Source organism: Mustela lutreola, chromosome 8, assembly GCF_030435805.1.
Source record: "Mustela lutreola isolate mMusLut2 chromosome 8, mMusLut2.pri, whole genome shotgun sequence".
NCBI classification, from domain to species: Eukaryota; Metazoa; Chordata; class Mammalia; order Carnivora; family Mustelidae; genus Mustela; species Mustela lutreola.
In genome coordinates this window covers 150,393,750-150,409,760 of record NC_081297.1, presented here as the reverse complement: position 1 = coordinate 150,409,760, position 16,011 = coordinate 150,393,750, and the positions used below count along the sequence as shown (strand labels likewise).

The 16,011-nt window shown below is 60.3% G+C and overlaps 1 long non-coding RNA gene across 1 annotated transcript; it reads right to left on the bottom strand.

Moving 5' to 3' along the window:
* Positions 1–5,087: 5,087 nt before the first annotated feature.
* On the bottom strand, positions 5,088–13,897 carry LOC131839636 (uncharacterized). Its single transcript, XR_009357028.1, has 2 exons — positions 13,416–13,897; positions 5,088–7,743 (listed from the first exon to the last, which is right to left on the bottom strand). It is a non-coding gene; the product is annotated as an uncharacterized LOC131839636 (long non-coding RNA).
* Positions 13,898–16,011: the final 2,114 nt, after the last annotated feature.

Below are 16,011 nucleotides of genomic sequence, written 5' to 3'. Positions count from 1 at the left end.
TTGTTGGGGGTTAGGCGGGCGGACTTGAGGAGGAACGTGAGGGCAGTCCGGAGGGCCGTGGGGCTGTGATTCTTGGGATGCTGAGGGGCCCACACACCCGCGTCTCGGGGTGGGGTCGCCCCGGGTGCGGGACGTGGTCCAGTGCCGGGCTCCGGGTCCTCCCTCGAGCCTCCCAGCAGGAGCCGAGCATGGAGCGTGGTTAACTGTGCGTCCGAGGGGTCGGGCCGGGCTTCCGGTCCCCGATCCCCTCACCCGCCTCCACACACGCGCCCCTGACAGAAACAGCAACAACGGAAAGTCGACGTCTCAAATGAGGGTTTCCAGGGTTTGGGGCCCCGTCTAAACACAACCCCACACATATTTACCCTCCCGGACCCCCGGCCACCTTGCCTGGAGTGGATTTCAAATTCAGGGTGGACCATCCCCGCAGCGACTCAGGCGGTGGCCAGGGGAGTGTCACTGCCGGAGAGGCCGATCCGGTCCCCGCACGGTGCTCCCAGTGTCCTTATGGCCAAGCCCCGCTCAGCACCTGGGTCTCAGAGCCGCAGCCAGAGGCACCTGACCTTCCCATCCCGCGGAATCTGCTGGCTCGCGCCCTGACGCGTGCTCACTGGCCCCGAACGCCAGCCTGACTGAGCGGCCCGGTCCTGCCCTGCGGAACCCGCCGGCCCGCTGGTCGTCTCTGACACGTCATTCTTGCCTCCATCGGTGTGGGGATGTGCTCCCCACAAATCCCGGCAGCCCGTGAGCACCCCAGGCTCCGTCGACCCCAAGCCCCATGTCCGGCTGCACCAGGGCCACGTGGAGGCCGTGTCCCTGCCGTGTGGCCCCTCCTTGGAAGAGGAGCTTGGCAGATGTGAGTGTCGACCCTGCCGTGGAAGGACGTGCCGGCGCCCGCTCGAGGGGGCACCGGTGCCAGATTCCGCTCCGATGAATGCACCCCGCCCCCAGCTTCTGTCCGGGGCGCGCTGGGCACGGGCCACACACGTCCCACACACGCTTTGCTGCCCTGGGTGGTCCCATCCTCCCGCCGTGGCAGGGTTAAGAACCTCAGCTTGAAGAACCTAGGTGAGCGGCGGCAGCTGCCGGAGAGCTCCGAGCGCCACACTCGAGGCCCCTACTGCACTTTTATGGACCATTAACGATTTGCTAATATTGTTTTAGCTTGCAAATTAGCGCGGCTCCACGGTACCGGAAGGTTCCGGGGCTGTCATCAATCAGATGCAAACTCCTCATGCGTGAGATGAAAAACGATTTCCAGTCTTTGAGGCTCAGGCAGCAATTACCGAAACCAAAGTTGGGGGGAGGCCATGTCCCAACGCACCGTTAGCAGTTCTAGTAACTTGGTTTCTTGACGCGGGAGAGACTGGGGGTGAGGGGGGGACGGAAGGCGAGTGCGGACTCGGGGCCACGGGCGGTCCTTGTGCTTGATGCCAGCTGGTGCCCTGGGGTTCCTCTGAGGCCGTGGACAGACGTGGAAACAACCCTGCACCCCCAGCCTCCCTGCAATGGAGACCCGCGGTTTTTCCTGTTAAAGATTTAGCTGTTTCTTATTGGTTTTGTGGCCTTTCTGTCCGGAATGTGGTCCAGAGAGGGCACGGGGATGCCGGCAGTCTGCGTTTGGATGCTGGCCATCTGCTCTTCCCATTATTATCGAACTCCCCACGATGACGGTCACTTTGTCCCACAGGGAAGATCTGGGGTCCTCAGGACGACAAGCTGAGCCGTGGCCGCCGTCCATCCTGGGCTCCGTGGGCATCCAGAGCCTTGGGGTCCCTGTCCCGGCTGGGGGTGGGGGAGGCCTGCCTGGGGTTCTCCAGCCGCACAGAGCTTCCGGCACTCGGGGCACCCACTCACCGCGTGAGGCAGGCCCTCCCCGTTACTCCTCCCTGAGGCTGAACCGTGTCCTCCCCAAATTCCTGCCTTGAAGTCCTGACGCCCAAGACCTCAGGATGTGACTGAATTTGGAGACACAGTCTTTAGAGGCGATTAAGGTAAAACAAGGTCGTATCGTGCAGCCCTCACCCATGGGACGGCATCCTGGTAAGGAGAGATCAGGACACAGACAGGCACGGGCACAGCAGCATGAGGACACGGGGAAGGACAGCGACCACACGGTTAACTGAGGTCCTGGAGAAACAGCTGTGCCCGGACGTGGATCTCGGACTCCTGGCATCTGGACGGTTCGGCAGTAAAAACCCGCTGGCTGAGGCCCCATCTCTGGCATTTGTTACAGCCGCCTCTGGCGCGACCGAGGCAGCCGTGTTTCCGAAACGGGGATTCACAGAAACACGGGGGACAAGCAGGCACCAAGCTCCCGCGAGTCCTGAGCAGCAGAGCTGGGGTCCGAGCGGGGGTGGTGGGACCGGCGTCTGCACAGTCGCCTCCCCAGGGACAAGCATGGTCGCCACAGCCACCACGGAGACTCCGGCGCGCCTTGGGCCTATGCTCGGTTGTCCCTTGGCGGGACAGCCCTGCCTCCCGTGGACGCGCAGCCCCTGACCTTCCCCACACCCCGCATCCCTGTGCCCGCACTGATGCCTGGGCACGGTGTGTGCGGTTTCCCGGATCCCGCCCCGCTGCGGTGCGCATTCCCGCCAGCCGTCCCGTGAACGCGAGACGTCGCCGCTGAGAGCGGGGTGCTGAGCGCGGGGTGGGGGCAGGGTCCCCAGGGGCTCTGCGCTCGCGTCCTGCCACCCCCACGGCCCCCGCGCCGACAACCCCCCTTTCACCTGGTGTTCGCTTCGTGCGCCCGCGGCTGACGTCTTCCCGGGCAGCCCCTTGCCTCCTCCCGAGCTTCCGCCCCGGCTCTCCTGGTCTCGCTGGGTTCATGTGGACTTTGGGGGGACGTCGTCTGTCGCGGACGTCAGCGCGTCTGCTGGAGGGGCAGTGGGTTTCGCACCTTCTCTGCGCGGCCTCTCCACGCGTCTCCACGCCGCCAGACACTCCTTTTTAGGGTCCGCTTAGCGCCTCCCAAGTCCACAAGACCCTCCTGCCCGCCGGCGAGACACCCTCCGCGCTCTCTGGGTCTTTCCTACAGACGCGTCCTTAAGCTCCAGGACAGACCGGCGGCCCTGAGAGGACAGATGGACGGACTGACCGCCCCGAGAGGACAGATGGACAGGCCGGCCGCCCCGAGAGGCAAGTCAGGTTCCTGCAGCTTTGTGCGTTCAGATCGGACTGTAGGGACACAGCTGGCCTCGACAGTCCCTCAAAGCAGAAACTATACTTCGGAGCATTGACGTGGAGGAAAAGCTAATTGCTCGTTGAGAAAGCAAATATGTAAAGCACAGGGTCCCGTGAGAATGTTTCAGCTCCAGCGAAGGGAGGAAGACTGTGTGGGCCACGAGCCGTCTCCGCAGGTGCCGAGTTGAGAATCAACGTGGCTCAACAGAGCGAACTCCAGGTCCGGCCGGCTGCAGGCTCCTGCCAGCGGCACGATTCCGATGGAAATATTTGTACGGAGACGTCATGGCAGAGAGACGGCTGAGCGCAGGCGGCCCCGGCAGCCCCATCTCTGTGTCGGAGGACGGGAGGGCGCTCGGCCTACGAGGGTCTTTCCCAAGGATGCGCACGGGCGGCGCGAACGTCAAACAGGTGTGACAAGAACGTGTGCGAACCCGGGACGCAGCAGTGTCGGCGAGCGCACCGTGGTGGGGCACCCGGCGACGGTGGGAGGTGCGTCCTTGGGTGGGGGCTGGGGCGAGGGGGTTTGGGCTCAAAGTTTTTACTTTACTGTCTTAAACTTTGTATTTTGAAACAGTTTCAGACTTTAAAAAACGCAAGAAGTGAAAAATAAGAGTCTATACATTTTTTAAAAAAGAAGCTGAGGAAACCGTGGAATCGTAAAACCGGTCTTCAATGAGAAAAAAGACAGAAAGTAAAGAAATGGATCACAGAGGCGCCGGGAAGAAGGCGGACGGTGGGAATGTGCCCCGAAACCCCGTGTCCGAAGTATCTCCGCGGCTTGTCGACGGTGAACGTTTTACGTTAATTAAGAGATACAATAATTAAGAGAATTCAGAGAAAAAAATCAGGCTGCATTAGGACAAGTGTGGACTCTCCACAGGAGACACATTTCTCGTCCGGACACGGGGAGTCTGAGAGCGGATAACAGAAGGAAGGAAAACTCTGTCCCACGTGAGCCCTCCAGCCGGCGGCGGACGGCTCGGCAAACACCGGAGGAGTGAGACCCGGGACCGGAGGTAAAAGGAACCATGACAGGGCGGGCCGTTCGACAGGAAGTAAGACAACCCCGCGCCCCTGGGGATTTACAAACTTGCAAATTTCCAAAGATCCAGAAACCCAGTCTGTCATTTGGAGAGATGCTCCCGGGCCGTCAGGGAGACTGCGGGGAGGCGGAGTCAGAGCACGGCAGATCCCCGTCACCCAGAGTGCTGGTAGTGACACCTGAGCCCACGTGAGCCCACCGAGCCCACCTGGACACCCCTGAGTTGTGGGGGAGCGCCTTCTCCCGCATTCTCCGGGGCTGCTCACATCTGCCCGTGGAGCAGGTCCGCTCAACGGACAGGAAGGGGAATGATCCTCTGACCGCGGGAATCGAGGGGCATCAGTAGCCGGAGATGTGCAAACGCCCAGCACCGGAGGACTCGGTAATACCCCCCAGAGTAAAGAGGTCGCACAGGACAGGACGGCCCGAGTTGACTCCTCCCCGTGGCGGGGACATCCCTGCTCTGCCGTGACAACGTTTACAGGCTTGGGAGGGATCGGAAGGTTTGTGAGACTGTGTCCCCGGCTCTACCCTGTCCCCCGGCCACGCGCGACCCTCTCCCCAGGTCGAGGAGAGCAGTGTGGTGCGTCCCGAATCCAGAGCTGGGACTGGTTGCTGGCAGCCTGGGGACTTAGCCGCTCTGGGGACTTAGGACATGTCACACTCCGGATTTGCAGTCCAGATAGGTCCACACCCAGCAAGCAAAGCCCAGAGATTTTTCTTAAATTATCTTTCCGTAACATACACTTTTCACTCTCATCGTAGAACATTTGGAAAATCCAAACTAATAGAAAATGCAAATTGCCGTCACATAGTTCTGTCCCCTGGGGGCAAATCATGCAAAATGTTGGGTTAATTACTTCAATCATTTTTCATTCACAAATTTTACATCACTGAGGGCATAAAATAGATGAAAGTTTTAATCCGCTCTTATTCTCAAAATTAATAAAGAAAACATTTGGTGCTGTTCTGTAACCAGACGCGTTTCTAACCACATCGGATGACAGGTGGACGCCCACGTCCAGCTCCTGGCTCCGACGCCCACACCGGCAGGTCATCCCCGGGCTTTGGCACCCGCTCCGGGGCTGACCCGACTGTGCCGGTGGCCAAAGGCCTCCGTGAGCCACACCCATGCCTCTGTCTCGGTGCTTCCTCTCCGTGGTCTGGAGGTTTTGTGTGTCCCGTGAGTGGTGGGACGTAGGGTGGTCAGAGTCGGCGAGCGGGCTCGGGCCTGGGTCCGGTGGGTCCTGGTGCGGTCCGCACATGTGGGGAGCTCACACGTGCTCCTCACACCGCCAGGAGCACTCAAACCCAAGGGCCCTGTGAGGAGGGACAGCCGGAGCAGCGCTGAGGGGTCACAGCCAGCCCGGGTTGGCAGAACGGCCCCTCGGCCCCACAGACCTGGCGGATGGAATAACATGTACTTTGTGCCGCCGATTGGGGGATGGTTTGTTTTGTAGGAACGCGACTGACAGAGCCACGTCCCGGGCAGGCGGCCCCAGCACCTGATTTCTCGTCTGTAGGAAGGGGACAGTCATAGCTCCTGGTCACTCCCCACCCCTTCCGAACCCCACGTCCTGGGGCGTCCCTTCCGACTCCTAAGGGTTTTGTTTGTCATTATTTTTCTGTGGTTTTTACTATCAGGTCACACCGGCCGCTGGGCTAGGTTAACTGCACGTTGGGGTCTATATCTTCCCAGCTTGGGTTCAGACAAGGGCTCCTGGCCAGCAGAGAGCCCGGTCCTCGCTCCGGAAGCTTGGCCACCTGCACGGTCGTCATCAAGGACCCCGGTGGCAGATAGGGCAGGGGTGCGGAGGACCGTGCCCCGAGCCCTTCACACCAGCCCTGGAAACACACCACTTCCATCGTGGGGACGTGGCCACCCTTAGCAGCCAGGGACACAGGACCCCTCAGGGGACAAGAAACATGTGGGGCTGGCGCCCCGGCTGTGCTGGCAGGTGTCTGACTCAGGGTCCTACTGGAAGGTTGCTCTGGCTTACCTTCTGGTGACCGCGTCTTGCTCAGAGCCGAGCCAGCCAACGTGCTTTTCCTCCATGTCCCCTGACCTGTGCCTTATCTTATCTGCGTGGTATCTATTTGCTGGTGTGTATTTTTGACATTGTCCCTGATTTGACCCCAAACCCTGGGTCGGGGCTGCTCCAGTTTCCTGCTTATTGGCCGGCTTCCTGCGACCCCTCCAAGCCGGCCCCTGCTGGGTCCCCTCGGGGACTCCCTCCTTACTGCTTCCGGAGATGGTGTAACCCACTCCTGCACCCCAAAGTCCACGATGAAGCCCCTGACCCCAGATCCCTACCCCAGAGTCTTGTGGTCCCCCCAGCTGCCTGACTGTGACCTGGGGTGTCCTACAGGCACCTCAACCCTGACAGGAGCCAAAAAGAGCTCCTGAGCTCCCCCTCCCCCCCCACCCCCGCAGTGGTTGCTGTCTCTGCGTGCCCTGCGCGTCCCGGACGGTCGCCTGCCTCACTCGGCCGCGTCTGCCCCCGTGCGGGGACCGTCCCTTCTCCCTTCGGTCCTCTGCACCAGCACCCGGGGCCGGGGGCCGCCGTCACGCCGCCCAAGCTCCTCCCCGCAGCCTGCCCAGCTCGCTGCCCAGCTCGCTGCCCTCTCGCTGCCCTCTCGCTGCCCTGGCCCAGCCTGGAGCGACACGGCTCGGCTCCTCCCTGAGCGCGGCTCTCATCTGCTCTTCAGCCGTCCTCGGGGACCGAGCGTCGGCCGGTGCTCCCACCCTGGATGGCACGGTTACGGCGTGGGGACCCCTGCCCAGCCTCCGGCGGTCCCCCGCTCTGCACACCCAGGAGTCCCCTCTGAAGCCCAGCAGGCACCAAGGTCAAGGTAACGAGCCCCCACTGTAAAACACACAGAATTAACCAGAAAAAGTGCATTGCGGTGTCTGCTGAAAAAACTTAAATAAGCCTCGGTTGAGAAGTTGGTCCTCTAGGTTGTCTGTTTAGTGTATTTCTAGAGCTGCAGAGGACTCTGTGTGGTGACAGGGTGGTGGCAGAGAAAGACCCCCTCCCCCTGCACCCCCACACTGGTGGCGGTGAGATGTCACCGGGGCTGTGACAGCCTGGGCTGTGGCTCGGACCCCTCTGCCAGGGGGGCTCCCATGCACCCCGTGTCCCTGGGGAGAGTCCGTCCCCACCAACCCGCCGGGCACGGTGGCCTCAACAGAAGCAGGGATGCTGTCACTTGGAACGCGGGGGCTTGGTTATACTGTGAACCGCTGAAGAGCTCTGCTCCTCATGGTCAACGTCAACACATGATCAAGCCGCGTTTTGCTCACGCCTCGTGTGTGCTGAGAACGGGACACGGCCTGCGGTCGCGCCTTCAGCGGGACGATGGAAGTGCCCGAGGAGGCTGCTTATTCCAACCTCCATGAGCAAATGCGTGCCGGGAGCAGGTATCTTCGTGCCTTGGACCCAGGAAGCCCTACTGCTTTCTGGAGCTCCTTGGAGCTCATCTCCGGTCCCAAGAGAATGGTGACCCCAGACCTGGGAAGAAGGAACGGAACAAGAAGGCCAGTGTGTCTGACACTCGGGGACACCGGATGTGCCTGTCCCTGCAGCTCCGTGGGCAATGGGGACCATTCTCTGAGTTCAAAGGCCAAATTTCCTCCAAAGAAATCCAAAGATAAGGCAGCTTTCACGATAATTTTGACAAATCCACTTTCATTTCTAATAATCTCCTTGAGAATGACACACTGAGATGAAGTGGGTAGAATGTTCTAGAGCCTAAGAAGACCTGGGTTTGGATCCTGTGTTTGTGGCTGCAGGGCTGAGCCTTGCCAGGCCTCAGTTTCCCCACAGGGGTAACCCCATGGGAGTCCCATGGTGGCCACCCTCAAGGCGCCCAGGACCAACACTCCAGGGACAGTGACGGGCGCAGTGTGGCCGCGAGCCCGGCCAGTCCGACTGGGGCCACCGCCGCAGACCTGTCCTGCAGTGCGGACACCACCCTGGATTTATTCATCCCTTTCATATCTGAGCAACATAACACAACGATCAATCCAGAAGTCATCATCCATTTCTGTATCTTCCCATTAAAAGGGGCATTTCTCATCTGCCTGACAAAATGAGTTACGAGCCGTTTCAAACGGCACTTGCTGCCCCCAGTTCATCTGGGAGCTTCTGCGTCGCAGGACGGAGCAGGAGGGAGAGCCCCACTCTGCAGGGACACGCGTCTTTATTCTGACGATCCATACAATTAATCCGCGTGGCTCCCCCGGGAGCTCGGGTGTTTGGAGGACAATTTAATTGACTCTGGGGGGGGGGGCGGTTCCCTGTGTTGGTCTCATGGTCTCCGTGTGGCATCCGTGACAAACGGGGTCTCTTGCATTTATAGGACCAAATAGGAAAAAATGGTAAAAATATGAATCATATTATAGATTTGCAGGTTGTGAATATTTTACGGTTGAATTCATCAAAAATTTAGCTCTGAGGCTGCTGACTCGGCTTTACAAAGTGCTAACCTGTGGCACAGACTCCTGATCCCTGGGGAGGAGGAACACGATGGTTTCCGGAGCTGGGCAGTAGGAATCAGCGTAAACCTTCATTTCCTAACGTCTGCATTATTTACAGGAGGCGCAGGGCCCGCTTGGAGCTCCAAGAAACTCCATTTTGAGCAAAGTTTGAGAAATACATCACCGCGGCCAACTTTGCTTTGAAAAACCTTGCTAACTCAGGAATAAAAGTAAAGTCTTTTAGGACACAAAGCATGGTGGGCGTGACGGTCCCGAGGGGACCTGCCCTTTCCTCCAGGTGCCCCTCCAGTTCCGGACGAACGCTGTCCCCTCGCAGAAGCACCCATGACCCTGTGTTCCCCAGAGCCCAGCTCCGTAGGCCAGCCGGTGCACAGGCCTCACCACCGGCCTCCCGCATCTCTGCTCCCCGCTACCGCCCGGTTCAGACCCAGCTCAGCAAATCCTGGGTTCCTGACTGAACATCCCCTTCCCTGTTTGCTTCGACCCCATGTGCCGCGTGCGTCTCCTGAATCAAGTCCTGTTGCAGGGAAGGGAGTGTTTGGGGTGTGTGTGTGTGTGTCTGCTTCTGTGTCCATGCATCTGTGTGTCTGTCTCTCTCTGTGTATCTGTGTGTGTATCTGTCTCTATGTCTGTGTGTCCGTGTGTGTCAGTGTGTAAGTGTGTGTGTCTGTGGGTGTCTCTGTCTGCGTGTCTGCTTCTGTGTGTCTGTCTCTCTGTGTCCGTGTATCTGTGTGTGTATCTGTATGTCTGTGTGTCTGTGTGTCCGCGTGTCTGTACCAGGGGTTCTCATGTCAGCTTTAGGGACTCACAGGGTCCCTGGGGCTTTACATGGGGACCATGAGGTCGGACCTAATTTCGAGGTGACACAAGGGCACTGTGGCCGCGTCCCCCGCCCCCCGCGAGCACACGGGGCATTTTCCGGAGGCGGTGGACACGCACGGTCCCAGCAGACTGAACGCAGAAGCAGGAGGGCCTCCGGGAAGCTGGGCATCGGCGAGACCCGCAGGAACGCGGATGGCTCCTCTCAGCCCCTGAATGTTTGTTGCTCTAGAGAGTCACCCTCGTCCGTGAAAGTACGGACGTGCGCTCGCGGGGGCTCATCACCCTGACAAGAGTTCAGGAAGGTCCGCATCGGCCCCTCATTTCTAAGGCAACAGCATGGACCCAGCCCGCGTGGGCGCGGAGGGGCCGGACGGGTCGCCCGCTCCGAGCCCCCGCCCTGGACCCCGCACACCGCCTCGCGTGGACTTCGCGTGGGTGGAAACGTGCCGCGTGCGCGCCCGGCCCCTGCCTTGTTCTCGGACGCGTGCAGAGTAAACGCGCGCACTCTTGCCGGGCACAGACTTGGCACGCGCACTGCTGCAGCGGCGAGTGTGCGCTCCCGCGCACGTGCCCTCCCGGTGCGTGTCAGGTGCACTCGGACCCGGAGCAGGCGGTAAGCGCGGACGGCCTGACCACATCAGCACACGTCGGCTCCGGAGCCCGGCGTCGGGCAGCTTCCCGTCCGCGTGGCTGCGGACGTTTGTGGACCCCACTTGGGGCCAGCGCGGGGCTTCCCGGGCCGGACACTGGGGCGCTCCGGCCCCTGCCCCGTGCGCTCCCGATCGACTCGCTCCGGGGATGCCGCCCCCGTCCCGTCCTGACGCGCGCAGGGGCTCCACGGAGGCTGCCCCACGGCGAGGGGCTTAGGCGTCGTGTGCTGCGCGCCGGAGGCGGGGGAGGCGGAGCTGCACTTCGATGCTCAGGCTTTCGGGGCTGCCCTGGGCGGGACCGCGGGAGGAGGCGCCTGCCCGTGAGCCTGCGACGCTCCCGCACCCTTCACTCCCGTGCGCTGGGGTGTGGCCCTGTTTCGACCCGTGTTGTAGATTTTCCACGATTCCCGTGGATCTGGAGCGGGACGGAGGGTCCGTCCTCACGCGGCCGCGCGCCCCAGAAACGCCCGTGCCCCTCGCGCCTCGGCACTACGGGTCCCTCCGCCGGGGGTGGGCCCTCGCTGGCCCCGGGGTGACCAGGCTACTGCCTTTCCTCCTCTCGTGCGGTCCTGGTCCCGCCAGATTGCAGGTTGTTGCGAACGCGGGGAACGCACGACCCTCGAGGAGGGGCCACTCGAACTGCGGAGGGTTTCCTTTTGCTGTTGCGTATTCCGGGAAAGCTTGTCCTCTGTTTCCTCGGCCATAAGCGCGCCCGTAAATCAGTCCAATGTTCCACTTTCCTGCTCCGCTGGAGGAATGACAAAAATGTACTCTCGGGTTTGAAGGGTAGCTGAGCCGGTCGAAGCCAGAGGATGTTCCCGAAACCCAAACCCGAACCCCTGAGAGCCGCGGGCCCAGCTACAGGGACCTGCGCAGAGCGGAGGGGTCCACGGCGTGCACATACGTGCGGACGCGACAGTGTCGACCCAGCGGCCACGCAGGTCTCACGGGCCCCTCCCACGCCTGCAGGCCACCTGCTCGCCATCTGGTCGCCCCGCCCTCGCACCACAGAGCAGCCCGGGGGTGGGGGGGGCGGGGTCGTGCCCTGCGGCTGGCCCCGTGGGCGGCCTTGGTCACGGGGCGAGGATGATGGATTGGAGCGCCTGGCTGAGGGACGGAGAACCCAGCAGACAGGCGGCCGGCCGGCCTCACGTAGGCACAGACTCGGCAACACCTTTACCTGCTATCGCTGGAAACACAGACTGAGCGCGCGGTGGGGTCCCTGCGCCCCTATGGGCGCTGAGGCTTAAACTTGAGGTGCAGGCGGCAGGCGGGTGGTCACCTGGGCCTCGTGTCCCGTGCTGGCTGCTGCCCACTCGCCACCCCCACCCGGGCCTCGGGGCCCCCAGGTGCACACGCATCTCGCCCAGTTGTGGCCCGGAGTCTGGCCATCTGAGGGTCAGCCCCGCTGAGAGTACACGGAGAGAACGCTGCATGTCCCGTTGCAACAAGTTCTGTAGGAGCCCGGTCACCTGCGGTCCCTGTGACTGGACCTCTGGACTGCTTCCTCTTTCCCACATTGGCAGGATGCAGCTGCCACCCGCGTCCCCAAGTGGCTGCTTGGATAGGCTCCTCGGGCATCCCAGGGCAAGCTCACAGAATCGAGAGTCTCCGTGTGTGTCCGAAGTTTCTGTTCCTGCCCCCACGTGGCCCTGGCAGCAAGCGGACAGTGTGGCCAGGGTTCCCTGATGAGCCTGCGGGGATGGCGGTCCCCTGCCACCAGCCCGCTGGTCCCGCTCGCGGCCCCAGTGACCCTCCCTCTGCCGCCACCAAAACAGTAGAAACAGCAAGTTCAGCCTCTGGTTATTTCGGGCCGAGTCTGTGGGACGGGCAGCTCGGAGAGACGGTCTGGCTTCTGTGTTTGGGCATCTGGTTCATGTTTGCTTCTAGATTTTACATTTCATAAACTCACGTCTCTTCTAATGTGACAGGTACAGAGTTCTGCTTTGACCAACTCACTCACTTTTATTTTCATTTGCTCGAAAGAGTAAGACCAGTGGCCCCAGGGCTCCCTGCGGACCCCCGGCCGCTCTGCGGCCTCACTTGTAGGGCCCGCCCTTACTTTTCCCGTAAACACACCCACACCCGCGTTTCTGTGGTGCTGTGGGCCCCAGCGCCACCGTTCCCCGCTGCATGCGCGACCCCTCCCCTCACGGGGATTGCAGAGAAAACCTAGCATTTCACACACGATTCTTTTAAGTCTGTGTTACTGGCATTTGGCTTGTTTTCAGAATGATTTACGACAACTGCGTTGCTTTCGAATCTGTTACTGAAATGGTGTGGAATCCGTTCTGTGTTCCCAGAGAGAAGAGCAAGCGCCTGTGGCCTTCCTGCCAGAGTTTGCTGCAGGCCCGGGGGTCCCAGGCTGGCCCCGGGGCTGGGGAATGGTCTCAGCGGGCCCAGGGTGGGTCTCAGGCTGGCTTGGGGGTGAGGGTCTAAGGCTGGCCTGGGGGGTTCTCGGGATGGCCTGGGGGGGATTCTCAGGCCGCAGCTGTGCTCCCAGGGTCTGGCCAAGCTCCTCCCCCAGGCCCTCCTGCAATTCTTCCCTTGAACCTTGGACAAATTCATGTATTTCTTTTATTTTTCTTTTTTACAAACATCCACCGCTCACTTTAGATGTGTGAGGACTTACTTTGTTCTGCCTTATTTCCCTCCTTTTGAAAAGCAATCCCTTCAGTGAACAGAGGAAGACCGCGGACCCGAGTTGGCTGTGGGGTGTGCCTGGACCCCTCCCCTCACCCCTTTTCCCAGCTTTCCCACCTTCTCCTTGGGACGGGCGCCCCCCAGGGCCGGCAGCACCCCTGCAAACCCCTGCCCTTCCCCTCCCCCCGCACAACTCTGGGTGACGGCCCCCGCCATACGGGGCTGACGCTGTGACCTCATGACGCGGTGTGGGGTGTGGTGAGCCTGAAGCTTCCTGCCGGTGGCTCAGGGAACTGCAGACCACGCTGGCGGGTGGGAAGGATGCTGGGGCCGCCCCCCTCCAGCCTGGGGACCACAGCTTCATATGACCCCACCCCTGCTTTTGGGGGGCTGCTATCAGGAAGCTGGGGGTGTCTGTCTCGCTTGTCGTGCCTGGGTCTCCTCTCCAAACTCTAAACCCCGACACTCAGCTTTCCTCTCCGGACCATGCTCACTCTTTTAAGGGTCCCTCCCTCATAGGGAGCCCCCACCCCACCGAGTCCTCTGGGAAGAAGCTGGCGCTCCTTACCTCCCGAGCCCCCGTGTCTTCTTGGGGGACAGTTTCCAGCTGGTGCCCAGCGACTTCCTCTAATTCAAGTCCAGCAGCAGCGTGTCTGGCAGATTTCCTTTAAACCAAGGTCTCGAGGAGAGATGACGTGTGTACCCGTTCCCAGGGATCCGTGACAAACTGCCCTGGTCTAGGGGTTCAGAAGGGCAGAGATTTATTCGCACACGGTCTGGAGGCCAGAGACCGGAGATCCGGGGCCGTGCTTCCTGCAGAGGCCCTGCAGCAGGACCCTCCCGGCCTCTTCCAGCCTCCACGCGCTCCCGGGCTGCGGCCGTGGCCCTCTGATCTCGGCCTCTCGCTGCACATCTGTGCGTCTTCTCCTCTCTTAGAAGGACTCGTCACTGGACGATCTTTCTTGAGTCCCTTCAGTTGGCAGCGCTCGGACACGTCCTTCTGGGGACCCCAGTGCACCCAGCACACGTCCTGCCCCACACATCAGTCCACCAGGGGCCTCACCCTGGAGTCCTGATCAGAGGGCGAGCCAGCTGTCAGCAGGAATCAGCAAGGGCGGCAGCAGCCGTTCTGCCCGTGGGAACAGTCCTCCTGGATCCTGGCTCACTGGGGTAAGAACCTGTGTCTCCTGAGTCCCACGCTGGTGCAGGAACCGCCTCCTGTCCCGACCTCCAGGGTGAGTCTGGGACCCACACTCCATGAGCAGGTAGGGTTCCACCCACCTTCTGGCGGGTGAGCACGGCCTCGGCCTCGGGGCTGCTCCTTGCGGGTAACTGGCAAGCCTCGTGTCACCGCTGCTGGCAGTGGGTAGGCTGGTGCTGATGGCCCCCATGGCCCCTGTGACAGGTGCAGCGACCGTCTCTGGAATCTCCCCCTCCGAGAACCAGCAAAGATGAAGCAGTCGGAGCACCAGGCACTTGGCTGAGAAGCACGGAGTCGTGCCCACACAGCTGTGGTGACCTGGTTAATTGGAATTCAGGGACATTCACTTTAGGAGAAGAGCAATTAGGGGCTCTGCCTGCCTGTGTGGTGGAGCCAGCCGGTGACGAAGGAGGGAGGGCTGGACGGCCTGGACCCTCCAGATGGGAATCCGCGTGCTCCCCGAGAATGAACCATTGCCAGCCCTGCTTTCCATCCACCCGGAGGGGACATGCTGGAGGACAGGCTGTAGGACATGCTGTAGGACATGCTGGAGTGCACACAGAATAACTCCAGGTTTCGGGTTGGCCTCAGTCGTCTTGCTTTACAGAGCTTGATCCTGAAATCACAGTTTTGTGACTCAAGTATTCACAGCCCCCTCTGCACCCTCTCTGCACCCCCTCTGGCCACGGATGGCTGGCACCGTCGTGTTGGGGGGAAGGTTCTTGTATGGGTCTTTCTCAAATAACACAGATGAGTAGGGTCACCACCACTCGATGCTGCGGGGCCGTGTTTGTAGCTTGCAACAGGCCCCCTCATTCATTTGATGATCTCATTGATCCCCATGTCCTCAGAGGATGGCGGGTTTGACTCAGAGCAAGAAGTGTTCGATCAGCGAGTGTGCATTTTGTTGATTAGGGTTTTGTGGAGGGAGGTCCAGGCGGTGCCCCGGGTACAAATGGTGGCGAGGGAGGCTCCTGTCGGCAGGTGTTACAAAGGATGCAGCCACTGCAGTGTGGAGGCGGCAGAAAGGAGAGGCAGCGACCCGGGGCACAGGCAGGTGCAGGGGTGTAGAGACACGTAAGGAACTTGAAGGGGTCCTGTAAGGCTGTGTGGTCCTGCAGGGAAGTGACATGACTTGGGTAGCAGTGGCGGAGCCTCCCTCCAGCAGCTGCTGTGCGCGATGGTGTCTGAAGCAGGCAGAGGGAGACGGTTATTGGGATAGCTTTGGGGGTGCTGGGTGTTTGGGCCAAAGGAATACAGATGAAGCCAAGATAAGTGACCCACTAGGAACATCCAGGAATCAAGGAATGGTGAGTGGATATGGGCCCAGGAGCACAGAGAGTACAGACCCTGAAGCTATGCCCTTGTTAAGTTTTCCTGGAGCTGTTGGCCAGCCCAGCATTGGACTGAGGATTTCATTTTATACGAATTATGTCTAAGTAAAGATGCCAGGAAAACACTTTTAAAAAAAGGTTTTATTTGTCAGAAAGAGAGAGAGAGGGAGAGAAAGAGAGCATGAGCAGGGAACACGGAAGAGGCAGAAGCAGGCTCCTCGCTGAGCAGGGAGCGTGATGTGGGACTCTGTCGTAGGGATCATGACCTGAGCCAAAGACAGAAGCTTAACTGGCTGAGCCATCAGGGCGTCCCCTCAAAAAAACACTTTATCAATAAGACAGAAAAAATAGACAAAATAGACAAATCCACAGGGAAAAAAGCCTTATTAAATTGGCACAAATAATAGCAAATCTGAATTGTCTAAAGTCAAACAAAGGAGACGGTCCACATCAAGATCCCTGACGCACAAATGCAAACACACAGACTTCTGCTTAGTCTCCTCATGGCTGAAGTATCCCAAGATCTAGGAGTTCTGATCTGTTTTAACCAAATTTTTCCAGAGACTGTACAGGGAAAGAACATTTCTCAAGTCATTTAGGAGACCAGCATGACCTTGGCATCTAAGTCC